This window comes from Phoca vitulina, unplaced genomic scaffold (genome assembly GCF_004348235.1).
Source record: "Phoca vitulina isolate PV1807 unplaced genomic scaffold, GSC_HSeal_1.0 scaffold11, whole genome shotgun sequence".
Lineage (NCBI taxonomy): Eukaryota > Metazoa > Chordata > Mammalia > Carnivora > Phocidae > Phoca > Phoca vitulina.
Genome location: NW_022589714.1, coordinates 31165623 through 31179078, shown reverse-complemented (window position 1 = coordinate 31179078; position 13456 = coordinate 31165623). Strand labels below are relative to the sequence as shown.

Here is a 13456-nt window from a genome sequence, read left to right as displayed (position 1 = left end):
AAAACAAATTTTTAGTAAAAAAAGATACAAGCTTTTAAAAAATAAATGATTGTTTAGTATTAGTATGTCCTAAATGTTGTTTGAAACATACTTACACTAAAAAATTATTTATTGTTTACCTGAAATTCATATTTAACTGGTGTCCTGTATTTTCTCTGCTAAATCTGGAAACTCAGTTCTTATGCTTTTTCTTCTCTTCCTCACTCCAGTCAGCCTTCCTAGCCTCTGGGCCTTTGCACTTACTATTTGTTCTGTTTGGAATACTCTACCTTGAGCTGCTGTTTGTCCCCTATTATGTCCTTTCTCACAGTATTTTGACATTATATGTTTAATATCAATTTCCCCCATGCTATGAACTCTTGGGAAAAGGATCTTCATCTTGTTTTCAGTCAAGCTCCCATTGCCTGGCACAGCACCTGGCACAGAGAGCTCAATAAATAATATAGTGTTTGAAAATAAATGGAGGGGCACCTGGGTGGCTCAGTCGGTCAAGCGTCTGCCTTCAGCTCAGGTCATGATCCCAGGGTTCTGGGATCAAATCCCGCGTCCGGCTCCTTGCTCAGCGAGGAGTCTGCTTCTCCCTCTGCCTCTCCCCACCCCCCTCATGCATTCATTCTCTCTCTCTGTCTCTCTCTAAAATAAATAAATAAAATATTTTTTTAAAAAAAGAAAAGAATTAAGTGGAAAATGTTTAGCAAATGCCAAAGTAGAGAGAATAGTATAACAAATCCTGATGTACTGATCCCCCTGCTTCAGCAATTGCCAACAATCTTTTTTCATCAACACCCTGTAGTGGATGGTACGCAGGCCTCCTAAATGTCTAAATCCCTGGAACCTGGAAATGTGATCTTATTTGGAAAAGAGGTCTTTGCAGAGGTCATGAAATTAAGGAACTTGAGATGAAATCATCCTGGATGACCTGGGTGGATCTCAAATCCAATAATGCATGTCCTTATAACAGAAGAGAAAACACAGACACACAGATGTGAGGTTGTTTGAAGGTAGAGGCAGAGAGGGAGGTGACGTGGCATTGAGCCAAGAGAAGCAAGGATTGTAGAAAGCTACCAGAAGCTGCAAGAGGCAGGGAAGGATTCTCCCCTCGAGCCTCTGGAGGAAGTACAACCCAGCTGGCCTCTTGACTTTGGACTTCTGGCCTCTGAAAGTGTGGACTGTGTTGTTCTAAGCCACCCGTTTGTAGTAACTGGTAGAGTAACCATGAGAAACTAGTATGTACTCCCACCTACTGCCCCCAATACCATGGGATTATTGTGAAGCAAATCCTAGACAGCATATCACTCCATCTGTCAAAAACTTAGCATGGTAATCTGTAAAAGGTAAACACTTTGGCTAAACAGAACCATACTATTCTCCTATCATGCTCACTTTTTAATTCCTGACTTTTATTAAATTTTCAGCATTCAAATTTCCCCCAATGTCTCATGAAGTTTTCTGTACAGTTGGTTTATTGGCATCAGAATCCAAGCAAGGTCCACAGATCACATTTGAGTGAGATGAATAAATATATTTTGAGACATGGATAAATGAACACAGACGTCAGACAGGGGAATTGTGAGAAATTCCCAAAGCCCAGACTCACACCCTTGGGCCATCGAGGTGTACTCGGAGCCCTGGGCAATGTTATCACCATTTCCAGACACACCATTCCCAAAACATTTTTATTATAGAAAGAAAAATGACTCCCAAAGATGAAACAAGAACATATTTTTATGGCATTACCCAGAGGGGTAACTATTTTCCTGTGGGTACATGAGAAGGTCAGATATGAATTTCTACACTCAACTCTTTGAGAGGCTAGGTAACAAATGTTATATGACAATTCCTAGAAAGATCAAAGAGACCACATAATCTATGTTTTCCTATGTTAATTTTTAATTCCAAGAGACAGAATAGAGGGACTGAATACTGATTTTATATTTGATACTAATGAAAAAGAATAAATAATAGTTTAAAAAGTTAAATTGGCTCATAGGAGTATTATTATTTAATTACCACTAAACCTTGGCAACTTTTCCTAGTCTCATGATAGCCAGGATTTACATTTAGGTAATGCACTTCATTGCTGGAAAACCTCAGCAGATTGGTTCTGCTTCTGCTGGGCATCCATTCCTGCTTCATTGAATCCTGAAAATCTTCTTGGCTTGTTCTAAACTTTTCTCATCGATGGGAGGCTTCCTTGGGCTGCTAGGCTGCAGAAACTTCTTCACGGTGGGGAGATTGCTGATTCTGCAATGCACAAGGGCACAGCCTCAGAACGGAGCCAAAGACCAACCCCATCATTAGCACAACCCAGGGAATCAGAGACTGTCCTGCAACGACCAACTGAGTCCCCTCCATCAGCACCAGTGTGTGGCTGAAAAAGACACCCAGGGAGACATGAGGGTTGGAGGAGAAAAGACAGCTCAATGCCATTTGCCCCAAAAACATCTTTCTTTCAGACTCATTTTGGTTTCAGGTTTTCCCTATCTCCTTCCCTACACATAAATCCTGTAGATTCATCACTCTTGTGCAACCCAGGGAAGAGGAATGTGTCTGTCAGATATCAACACACATAAAGTCTCCAGACAGATGAAAATATAGGAAAACTGCCCTGGAACAGAAGACAGAAAATACAGAAAGGTAAACCATGAGACTGGTCAAAACCAGTCAGCCCACTGAGAGAGGGACAGGGAGAGAGGGAGACTCTGCCCAGAGAAACATTAGGAGCAGGAGTGGAGGGAAGGAAGCGGGAGGAAGGAGAGCTGCTCAGGCAGACACACGAAGGATACACCTGGATAAGAGAAAACAAGGACAGAAACCATAATGGAATGGGGATGGGGAGGTTGATGTTGAGCCCTGGGTCCTTCTCCTGGTGAAGACAATCTATTCTTCTTGGGGAAGCATCCACCTCAAATGTCCTTGGCATGACAAGATTCTGTGCCTCAACCAGCCCCTAGGACCTAACTCTGGAGGGAGTTGTGGGGCTGAGAAGGAACAATGATGGAACCAGAGTCCAAATGTCAAATCCTGAGGTGGGAGATGTGAGCCTTCCCTCCTGAAAGCTGTGAGAGAGATCACCTTCAGCAGAGGGAAGTAGGCCAGAAGGCTGGGTCAAGCTCTTCCACATAGTAGAGAAGTTCAACCAGGTGAATGTCAGCCCTGCTCAGCGTGTTGCCAACAAGGTAGTCTTGTCCATGGCTCTTTAATACCTGGAGTATTTGAGGAATCACATCATGTGCTCAGGCACAGTCAGGCTGGGCCCCTCTGCTCCTCTCTGCTCTCCAGCCCGACCTCCCCACCTCTGCCGCCTCACTGAGGGGGTGTGGGCTTCAGACCTTCTGCATTGCCCCTGACTCACTGAGACACTGGGTCTCTGCTGTTCTTTCCCTCAGCTGAAGTCCTGGCTAATGTCTCCCTAAAACATGTGTTCACTGTATAGCTCTTCTTTTTTTTTTTTTTTTTAAAGATTTTATTTATTTATGTATTAGAGAGCGAGAGAGAGAGAAACAGCATGAGAGGGGAGAAGGTCAGAGGGAGAAGCAGGCTCGCCGCCGAGCTGGGAGCCTGATGCAGGACTCAATCCCAGGATTCCAGGATCATGACCCGAGCCGAAGGCAGTCGCTCAACCAACTGAGCCACCCAGGCGCCCTGTATATCTCTTCTGACATATGCAACTTTTCCTAATAAAATGTTGGGGAAATTCATGAAATTTATTAAAGTATTCCAATAATATGCAAATGATAACATGAAGAGAAAACCCCACGGCACCACCAACTTCAGGAAATTTTGGCAAATACCCTTTCAGCCTATGTACACATAAGGAAACATGGACAATTTATTAGGCAAAGAATATAATAAAACTTCAAATGCTATATGGTAACCTACAGTTTTCATTTATCTTATCATAGGGCTCTGTGATTTCAAAGTATAGCTGTGCTCAAATGGGAAGACTGTTCAGGACTTCATCATCTGAATGTGCCCCAAACTCTCAGCACCACAGGGTCAGGAGAGAGAATATTTCCTGATTACTATGAATTCTTTCCTCCTTGAAAAGGGCCAACACGCAAGCAATGACTTAACATTTGTCAGTGATTAACAGAATGATCTAATGCCTCATAAAGATGGGTGTGTCCGTGTTAACCCTTTCATTCTATGTATGGCCCCCTGTATCTCCTACAATCATTTTTTTGGCCCATAGTTTTTATTTAGCACAATTTCAGGTACTTTTGATCCTGAAATGTTCTCCTCTTACCTCCCAGGAGAAACATTAACTAACATACATACTATGTATAGTGGTGGAACCTCATTTCCTTAGTTTGCATGACTTTTCTCTCAAGTCTGAGAACCATGTCTTCAACTATGTCAATTGATTTTTCCTTAACATCCCTCCATCCGTCTGTTCCTCTCCGTCCCACTGCCCCCATCTCTGTCCAGATACATCTCATCCATCCATCCCCAAAACACTACCATATTTTCTGAAGGGCAGCTGGCCTCACGTCTCCCTACCCATGTTGCTAGTGTCTCTCCTGACCCATTGCTGTCATTGTATTCCTCTTGGATCAAAGCCCCCCGCATGGTGCTCTGCAAGATCTATTCCAACCTCAGAGCCTTCAACCGCCCAAGCTCTGACTATGACCAGGGAGGTCTGCTGAATAGAGAATTCTAGATTGGGTCCTGGTTAGTTGAAGTCTTGCTGGAAAACTGAAATTTGGGTATAACTGGTACAATTCTCCCTCACCATCAGTTTTTATAAAATGCCTTGAGAGTCAGGGTGCTACTGGGAGTGAAGGTCAATGCCTAAGGAATGCCAGCCAGGCACTATCTTTCCTTGCTTCCAAGTCCAGTGCCCCAAAGCGCTCACCAGTCCACTTACTTTCTCAAACACGGGGAGATAACGATCTATCGTTCTCTCTTTGATCAGGGCAATCTTGGCATCTTTTTGGTCAGGTGGGCATAGAGGCAAAACAATGATCATTTCATTCAAATCTGCCATACCTTCTGTGTACATATCTATCCTGAAAGACAAAGGGACCAAGTTGTCAAATGTCTCCTGCCTTGATTTTATAGTTGAAAAACATACAAGAATGGGCATCAGGAGGGGGCAAAGTGGCTCAGCTCCCATTGGATGCATTTTTATTGCCACCCATTCAGCTCAGATTTTTACTTGATTTGAAAATTTCATCCTAGAACAAGCCATCGACGTAGATACATGTCTAGCCATTATGTGCAAAATTTTCATTATACACATGACCAAAGAGAGGGACAGAGAGCATTGGTGACCTGTCCAGAGTTGCAGAGAAATTGGTGCAATCCTGCATGTACCCACCGTACCTGGGCCTTGCCATATCTGTTGTGATTTGTTCTCTGCACAAGGTAATGTGACTCATGTGGCTAAGCCCTGCCACCGAAGTGATCTCTAGAGAGAGTCCCTGGCACAGCCATCTCAGTCATGTCCCTCCTGTCTCGTCCTGTTACACACCCAGGCCCACTGATGTGCCCAATATCAGCAGGCTTTCCAATTATTTTCCACAACCATGTCCACATACAGTTGCCCAACTCTGACCTTGTTTGCATTTCTTAAGTCTTCACCTAAAACATCCCCTGAAATGGTGAAATTCTTAATATAGTTTCAACCAGTACATGTTATAGGGGATCTCTTTTCTTTTGTTTCAAACTGGCATTTCTATTATACATAAGTATAATAGAAATTATAGAAATTTCAATACCAGCTTATTGAAATATATTCACATACCATAACTGTCACCCTTCAAAATATATTTTCAGTAGTTTTTAGGATATTAGGAAACCATCACCACTTTCTAATTCCAGATCATTTTTATCACCCTGAAAACAATTCTGTGCCTTTGACAGCCACTCCCCATCTCCTTGCCCCTCCAGCCCCAGGCAACCACTCAACTACCTTCTGTTTCTATGGATTTGAATATCTGGACATTTCATATAATTGGAATCATACAATATGTGACCTTTTGTAACTGGTTTCTTTGATTTAATACATTTTCAAAGCTCATCCATGTGGTAGCACGCATCAATACTTTATCCCTCTCCATATCCCATTGTATGGATAGGCCACCTTCTGCTCATCCATCCATCATTGATGGTCATTTTATTTGCTGCACTTTTGTGACTATTTTTTTAATTAATTTTTTAAAGATTTTATTTATTTTTCAGAGAGAGAGAGAGAGAGAGAGAGAGAACACAAGCAGGGGGAGCAGCAAGGAGAGGGAGAAGCAGACTCCCCTGAGCAGGGAGCCCGATGTGGGACTTGATCCCAGGACCCTGGCATCATGACCTGAGCCAAAGGCAGATGCTTAACAGACTGAGCCACCCAGGCGTCCCTCGCCTTTGTGACTATTAAGAACAATGCTGCTATAAACTTTTGTGAACAAGTTCTTGTGTGGATTTTTTCATTCTCCTGGATGTATACATAGCAGTGGATTTACTGACACACAATAACTACGTGTAATTTTTGTGTAACTGCTACAGTTCCCTATAAGATTTAAATTTCAATGATGTGATCCCATCACAACAGACAGGAGATCCCCCAGATATTTCCATATTGACTAAATCTGGCTGCTTTAGTCCTGTATCAAAATGTTCAAGGTAATCCTAGCATTTTGAGGACCAGCCTCTGCTAACCCTTGTCAAGTGGCCAGTTCATGTAATTGGCTGATACGTTAGGTTCCAGGTCATTATTCTTGTAATTTCTGGAACTTGAGAATCCAAAGGATCTTCCTTTGGCTTTCCCAAGCCTTCTTCTCTAGACACTCAGATACTTTGGCCTTGGTTCTAGCTGTTGGGTGTATCCAGCTCCTAAAAGCCTGAGTACCTGGAGTCATGTTTCCACTATCCTCCTGGCTTCACAGTTCATCAGTTTTGGGAAACTCTGTCAGTGTACTATATCCATAGACTGCACCCCCTTATACAATCGTACTCACTTGAATCCACTCCAAGTTTACTATTTCTCTCCCTCATAGGTCTCTGCTGTTCTAGAACCTCTAACACCAAGACCTACACAGCTGTTGGCCATGAAACCTGTGAGCACAGTCTTGCTCACTCAGGGAAGGAACAAGATTGTTCCTGCTAATTGTTGATGAAAGCACAGAAAAAGTACCACACAGGGCTCTCTCCTTTAGGTCTCTCCCATAGAGGTCGTATTTGGGGGCCATGTAGTTGAGAATGGTTCTGGTCTGCACCAGCGTCATTCCATCGATGTCCACCATTGGTACTTGCTGGGACATCAGACTTCTGTCTCTTGAAAAAAGAAAAGAAGAAGCAGAGTGAAATGTTTTCTGGGTTACACTCTTCTCAGATGGAAAACACGTTTGTTGAGATTAAAAATGAAATTAGAATTACCCGGTAACACTCTAGCAGAATGGCATTTTGTATTTATGTTCCCAGAGTCTTCGTTTTTCCTAGCAATCACTCTTTTACTTTCTAGCCACCATGCCATGTGTCCATCCATGTATGTATCCATGGGTACCTGCTCAAATACCCACCCAGGTACATGAGAAGTCCCTTATAATTTTGTGTCAATTTATTTCTTAAATCATGGAGATTTTAGGAAGATGTCGGAAGAGACTACAACAAGGCTACCAACCAGGTGCCATTCCAAATGGGAAGTTCCAAAGGAAGTCTGTAACAGCACTCCGGCTGGTCTGAAGGGTTAACCTATGTCAAGCTAACATGCTCCTGATTTGCTGACGTTAAGTCCCTGGATTCTTAGCAGACAGACCACTGGCCTTGAGGAGGGAAAGACCAGAACTTTCCCGGGATGCAGAGGCCAGTAAGTCTGTTCGAAGCGGCCTCTGCTTTCTGATTAGCCTAGCAATTTTTTTAGCCAAATGTTCTTTTTTTAGGTCACACAAATGATTTTAGTAACCTTCCTTTGTGTATCTGTAGACTGCTCTCCTTTGCAGAAAGAACAGTTACTGTTGCACGTCATGAAACAGGAACCCCACCCCCTCGCACAACCCTGAGCACTGAGATAACATTTGTATCATGGAGGCTGCTTGTAATCAAGGAATGTTGCAGGCCACTACACTCCCTTTACTGATTAACTGCCCTAAACTCCTTTAAAAACCCCTTTAGAAGCCTCGGAGTTGGCTTTTGGACAAGAGTCCAGCTACTCCCCAGGTGGCCAGCCTTCTGATTAAAGCTCATATTCCTCTTCAATCAAATCCTATCTCCTGAGTATTGGCCTTTCAAATGACAGGCAGCCGAACTTGGGGCTCGGTAACAAGTCTCATGGTATTCATGGCATTTAAGGCAGGTTTTGAGAGACATTCCTATGTAGGGGTCCCTTTCCCTGCTATCCAAAGTTTCTACTTATTGCTATGTATATTTCAGAAGCATAAGAACTATTTTGAAAATAACCACAATAATACACCTAAAATTATACTTAAAAATTAACAATAATTCTTTAATACCATCTAATATTCAAGCAAATATCAAGTTTCCAAATTTCGTAGGTGTCATATGTACTTATAGTTTGTTGACATACAAATCCAAATGAGGTCCACACATTTGATCAGTTGTTGTGTCTTTTGTTTCCCTGAAAATTTGTTTATGTGCTCTCTCATGGACAAGATGACTTGAATTTTCATTCAGTCAAATCGGTCCATTTCTTTCTTTTTTTTTTTAATTTTACTTATATATTTGTCAGAGAGAGAGAAAGAGAACAAGTAGGGAGAGAGGCAGGCAGAGGGAGAAGCAGGCTTCCCACTGAGCAAGGAGCCCAATGTAGGGCTGGATCCTAGGACCCTGGGATCATGACCTGAGCCGAAGGCAGACGCTTAACAACTGAGCCACCCAGGCGTCCCCAGTCCATTTCTTTCTTAACATGTGGATATTTTTACTTAAGGTAAAACTATTCACTTGCCATCTAGTATGGAAATCTCCTAGTTTATGAGAGAAAACTACTTTGATCCAGTCATACTTTTATATCCACCTTAAGATGACCTCACTTAGAACATACCTCTACTCCAGCTGCAGCCAGGAGCCACCCGATGGACTCCATTCTGCCTCATCCACTGAAGTAGTGAAGCTTGGGCTCCCCCGCCATGATGCTGTCTCCTGGTTTCCCTAAACCTGGATAGATGGATGGATGGATAACCATTGAACGAATGAAACCATGGAAGCAAACTGTACTTTATGATGTGCATTCAAACAGAAGAGCGAAGTGTCTGCGTTCTTCACAGGACTGTTGGAGGAGTCCCATGGAGGGCTTCATGGCCCAAATTCTGACCCATCAGTGGCCATCATCATGAAATTGCACCAAACCAGGCTCAGGTTGCTGTTCCTTCTCACAAGGAGGGCATAACTAGGGCCGCCTCGATCCCGCACAGGTTCTGGCCCTGGGAGCCTGTGAGGGGCACTGAGACCAAAGGACCTCACTCACAGGGAGGAGGAAGAGGGAGCAGTCAGTCTCCACCCATTGGCTGTCATGTTCTACTTGCTCAAAAGCATTAACTGGGCCTTTGTCTTCCCCTGACTGTTGCCAAAACCTTCTATATTCTCTCCATAGAAAAGGATACTCAACCCATTTTTTTTCAGTTGAAATTCTATGGTTTTCTACTGCTGGGCAAATTTGATTTTACAATCTAGAAAAAGAGGATGTTAGTGCATTACCTTTAGAGTGTATGTAAAGGAACTAATAGTGATCACATAAAAGGCGTTTTTCTCCTTTTTATCCTCATTTCATCTCCATAAAAATTACTTGAGGGGGATTCTGTAATTTTTTTAAAGGTTTTTTATTCACTTATTTGAGAGAGAGAGAACAAGCAGGGGAGAGGTAGAAAGAGAGAGGGAGAGGGACAAGCAGACTCCCCGCTAAACAGAGGGCCAGACGTGGAGCTCAATCCCAGGACCCTGGGATCATGACCTGAGCCAAAATCAGATGCATAACCGACTGAGCCACCCAGGCGCCCCTACATTCTGTTATTATTCTCCGTTTACATTTGGGGATTTTGATATCTATAGAGGTTAAGTGACTAGCCTAAATTAAGTGGTGAATCTAGCATTCAAACATGCTTTTATCTGACCCAAAGTCTTAGAGCTTCTCTGTACCAGTGTTTTGCCAACTGTAGGCTGTGACCCATTAGCAGATTGTGAAATCAACACAGCGGATTCTGCTTAGATTTTTCAATTGCAATATAAAAGTAAACATCAGAGTGTATCATATGCATTAAGGGTACGTATTTTGGGGGTAAAATTTTAATTTTGGTTGCATTTATGCTGCATGTGAGTGTCCCTGTGTGACTGGGTGCTCTGAATTGTTGTAAAGTGAAATATTTTGACAGGGAGCAGCCAAAGAAGTCTGACAGCCATTACTCTATTCTAAGGCTTCCCTGGACTATTGACATTTGGGGCTGGGTAATTCTTTCTTATCGGAGGCAGTCCTGTGCATTGGAGGATATTTACTTAGTACCGTCACTGGCCTCTACCCATGAGATGCCGGATGCATAGTGTCCCTCTTCCACCATGACAACCCAAAATAAAACCAGAGGCAAAATCAGCCCTGGCTGAGAACCATGGCTCTACGCCAAGCTGCTCACAGCTGGAAGGACCCAGAAAGCTCCTCACACAATTACTGGGAAAATCAGCCATGGTCTTGGGCTTGTCAGTGACGTGAGGACAGAAGCACAAGATTCATTACAAAGCAAGGATTCAGTCCCATTTTTAGTCATCAGAGCTCTGGTCAGGAAATATTTTTAAACATCTTTGCAAGATTTCGTGGTGGTTGAGTTTTTAGCACAAACGTGTTCGTCCTTACGTAACTGTCATATTTTTGAAAAGTGACATGAAATTTGGATTTTTATATGCCAAAATAGTTTAAATGCTCCAGGGGTCCTTTATTTATTTATTTTTCTTCTTGGACACCTGGCTCCTGGTTGACACATAGCACATTTCCTCTTCTCGAGAAGTTTCCTTCAAACTTCCTCCACTAACTCACTGAGCGGTTCTGTGTATGAAGCCAAAATGGCCGGTCAGGAGCAGGATACAAGTCTGATTTGTTCCCTCCCCTGAAGGGGTTTAAGTCTAGTCAGAAAAATAAGCTGGTAGACAACTGAAGGTCTGAAGCTTTCCTGTATAAGGGAAAGCCTGTTTTATTTATTTCCTGTTTTATTCTCTAAATGCTGGCAATACTTCTAGGGCCCTGCTGACTCTCATTATGTTGCATCCTAATTGATGCCTTCATGTGCCTTCTAAAGACTAATTCTGTGCTCCATTGATGTATCCAGCTCTCCCCTCAAGACTCCAGAGCCATGGAGCCACAAGGCAACTGAGAAGTCAGCTAGTCCTCCAAATGTGGAATGCATACGCCGCACCCCAGAGAAAGCGTCTGGTTTGCCAGCTAGCAATGATGTCTGGACTAGCTCCTAGTTCTCCTGACATTCAGACTAGTTTCTCCCTGTTACTCCTAACTATTGAATTTTCACAGCTTGCGGCGATTACAGTTTCTGTGCCCCTCACTAAACTGTGAGCTCCCAGAAAGCAGAGAAGTTGTCATAGTCCTTTAACACAGTACATTGCTCAGTATGGCTCAGTATGGCTCAGTATGGCTCAAAGTTCGGCACCCTCCATATAACACAGCATGATTGGATACTCAAGAGCCACACTTTTTTTTTTTTTTTTTTTTTTGGCACTTCCCTCATGGGCCCCCATTTTGCAATATGGGAGTATAAAGTAATTAAATAATAATCTAGGATCGTGGTAACGAAGTGACTGATCCTGATTAGAAAGCCCAACATGGTGCTGTTTAAACAGACTTATCAAAGCAGTGGAACCCTCCCACATGGCAGAAACATAACTGTGTGATAAAATTTGGACAGTTCATTGGCAAGGTAGCCCAGGGGAATGTTTAACTAGTCAAACAGAATGAATTCACAAATCCTCTGTTGGACTGGGAACAGGGTAGCTCAAGAGAAGGGCATTATTGCTCTTAACTTTGCCTAGGAGGTAAATCTAGATGCACTAGCCTTACTATCCCAAAAGCCCTACACATTTAGATTCACTTGCAGTTTTGAGTCTTTGCTCCATAAAAAACCTTGCCCATCCTTTGGTCCCAAAAACACTGAACAAGGAGGAGGAGGAGAAGGAGGAGGATGGTGTGGAGAAGGAGGCAGAGAGAGAGAAGAAGGAGCTGGAGGAGGAAGTGGAAGAGGAGGGGAAAGAGGGGGAGGAGGAAGAGAGGAACAAGGGAGAAAAGGAGGAGGCTGCAAAGAAGGAGCAGAAAATGAAAGAGAAGGAGAAAGAAAAATAGCATGCTACTTAGCACCAAATCATAAAGTAACTCGTATGAACAACCAGCTAATGAATGTGAAATCAGCTTTGGGGTGTAAATTCTGATTCTGATTGGCAGGCATTCATGATCGGTTTCCCAACAGGAAATGTCCGTTCAAGGGGCATGCAACCACTCGGACATATTTTCTTTTCATTGCTTAAGTGGGAGTCCCCAGATGTGGGACGCTGCCAAGTTTGAGTCTAATATAATTGTGTGTTGACTTCTGGATGAATCACACTCATTCATCATTTCTAATAGAGAAAGCAATTTTAGTGTAAGCTCATTCCAATGCTCCTGGCATTGGAATGGTGGTATTTTCAGATTGCCCATAATGATAACACCCTGACCTTTCCCATATTATCAAATCCTCTGTTCTTGCTTTCTAAATTCTTGACTATGATTATTTTTCTTAAAGATATGTCCTTGAGGAGCTAATAAACAATGCTTGAATTGTCTCCTGAGCACACAAAGAAGGCACAATAAAAACATAAAGTACTCAAAATAACACATTCGAAAATATTTTCCTAGTGAAACAGGCATGAGAAAATTAATGAAGGTCGATAAAGTCAGGACCATAACCTGATTAAAGTCCAGGCTGCCCCTCCGCTCACTCCTCAATGTCAATTTCTGATATGTATATTAAATGCTTTAATATTGAGACAAGCCGGTCCCATCCAAAGGGTGTTCCCCAATAGGGAACAGCCCCTCCCATGGCTCTCCAGGCTCCACAGGGTTCCCCACCAGACCAGGTAAAAAAAAAGACAAATCAACAATGTTTCATTTCAAGGTGATCCCTGAATGCACAAGCAAGAGGTTTCAGGCTTATTTTGCTGCCCAGAAGGTCAGCGGAGCCCGGCTGCTATGAACACCATGGCCCATGGGTTTCATTACATTGCCTGCAAAGTTTATGGCAGATGGAAAAAGTCCTGTGGGGAAAGGCATGGGATGGTCTCGTCATGGGAGGGTCTTGTCAGCAAAGAAGATATGATAGAGAGAATAGGGAGATAGCCATCTAAATTGGTCAAAAAGACTATATAGTGAATACTGTTGCAACCCAAATCCCGTACGACCAGAAAATCTAGCTGAGTTGTTCTAGCCCTGGGTGGGAGGACCTCAGCTGCCTTAACTGGATCATTTGCAGACTCTTCTTTTCTT

The 13456-nt window shown here is 43.0% G+C and overlaps 1 pseudogene; it reads right to left on the bottom strand.

Annotated features, from left to right (window-relative positions):
- Positions 1-2132: 2132 nt before the first annotated feature.
- LOC116635848 lies at positions 2133-9079 on the bottom strand (annotated as a pseudogene).
- Positions 9080-13456: the final 4377 nt, after the last annotated feature.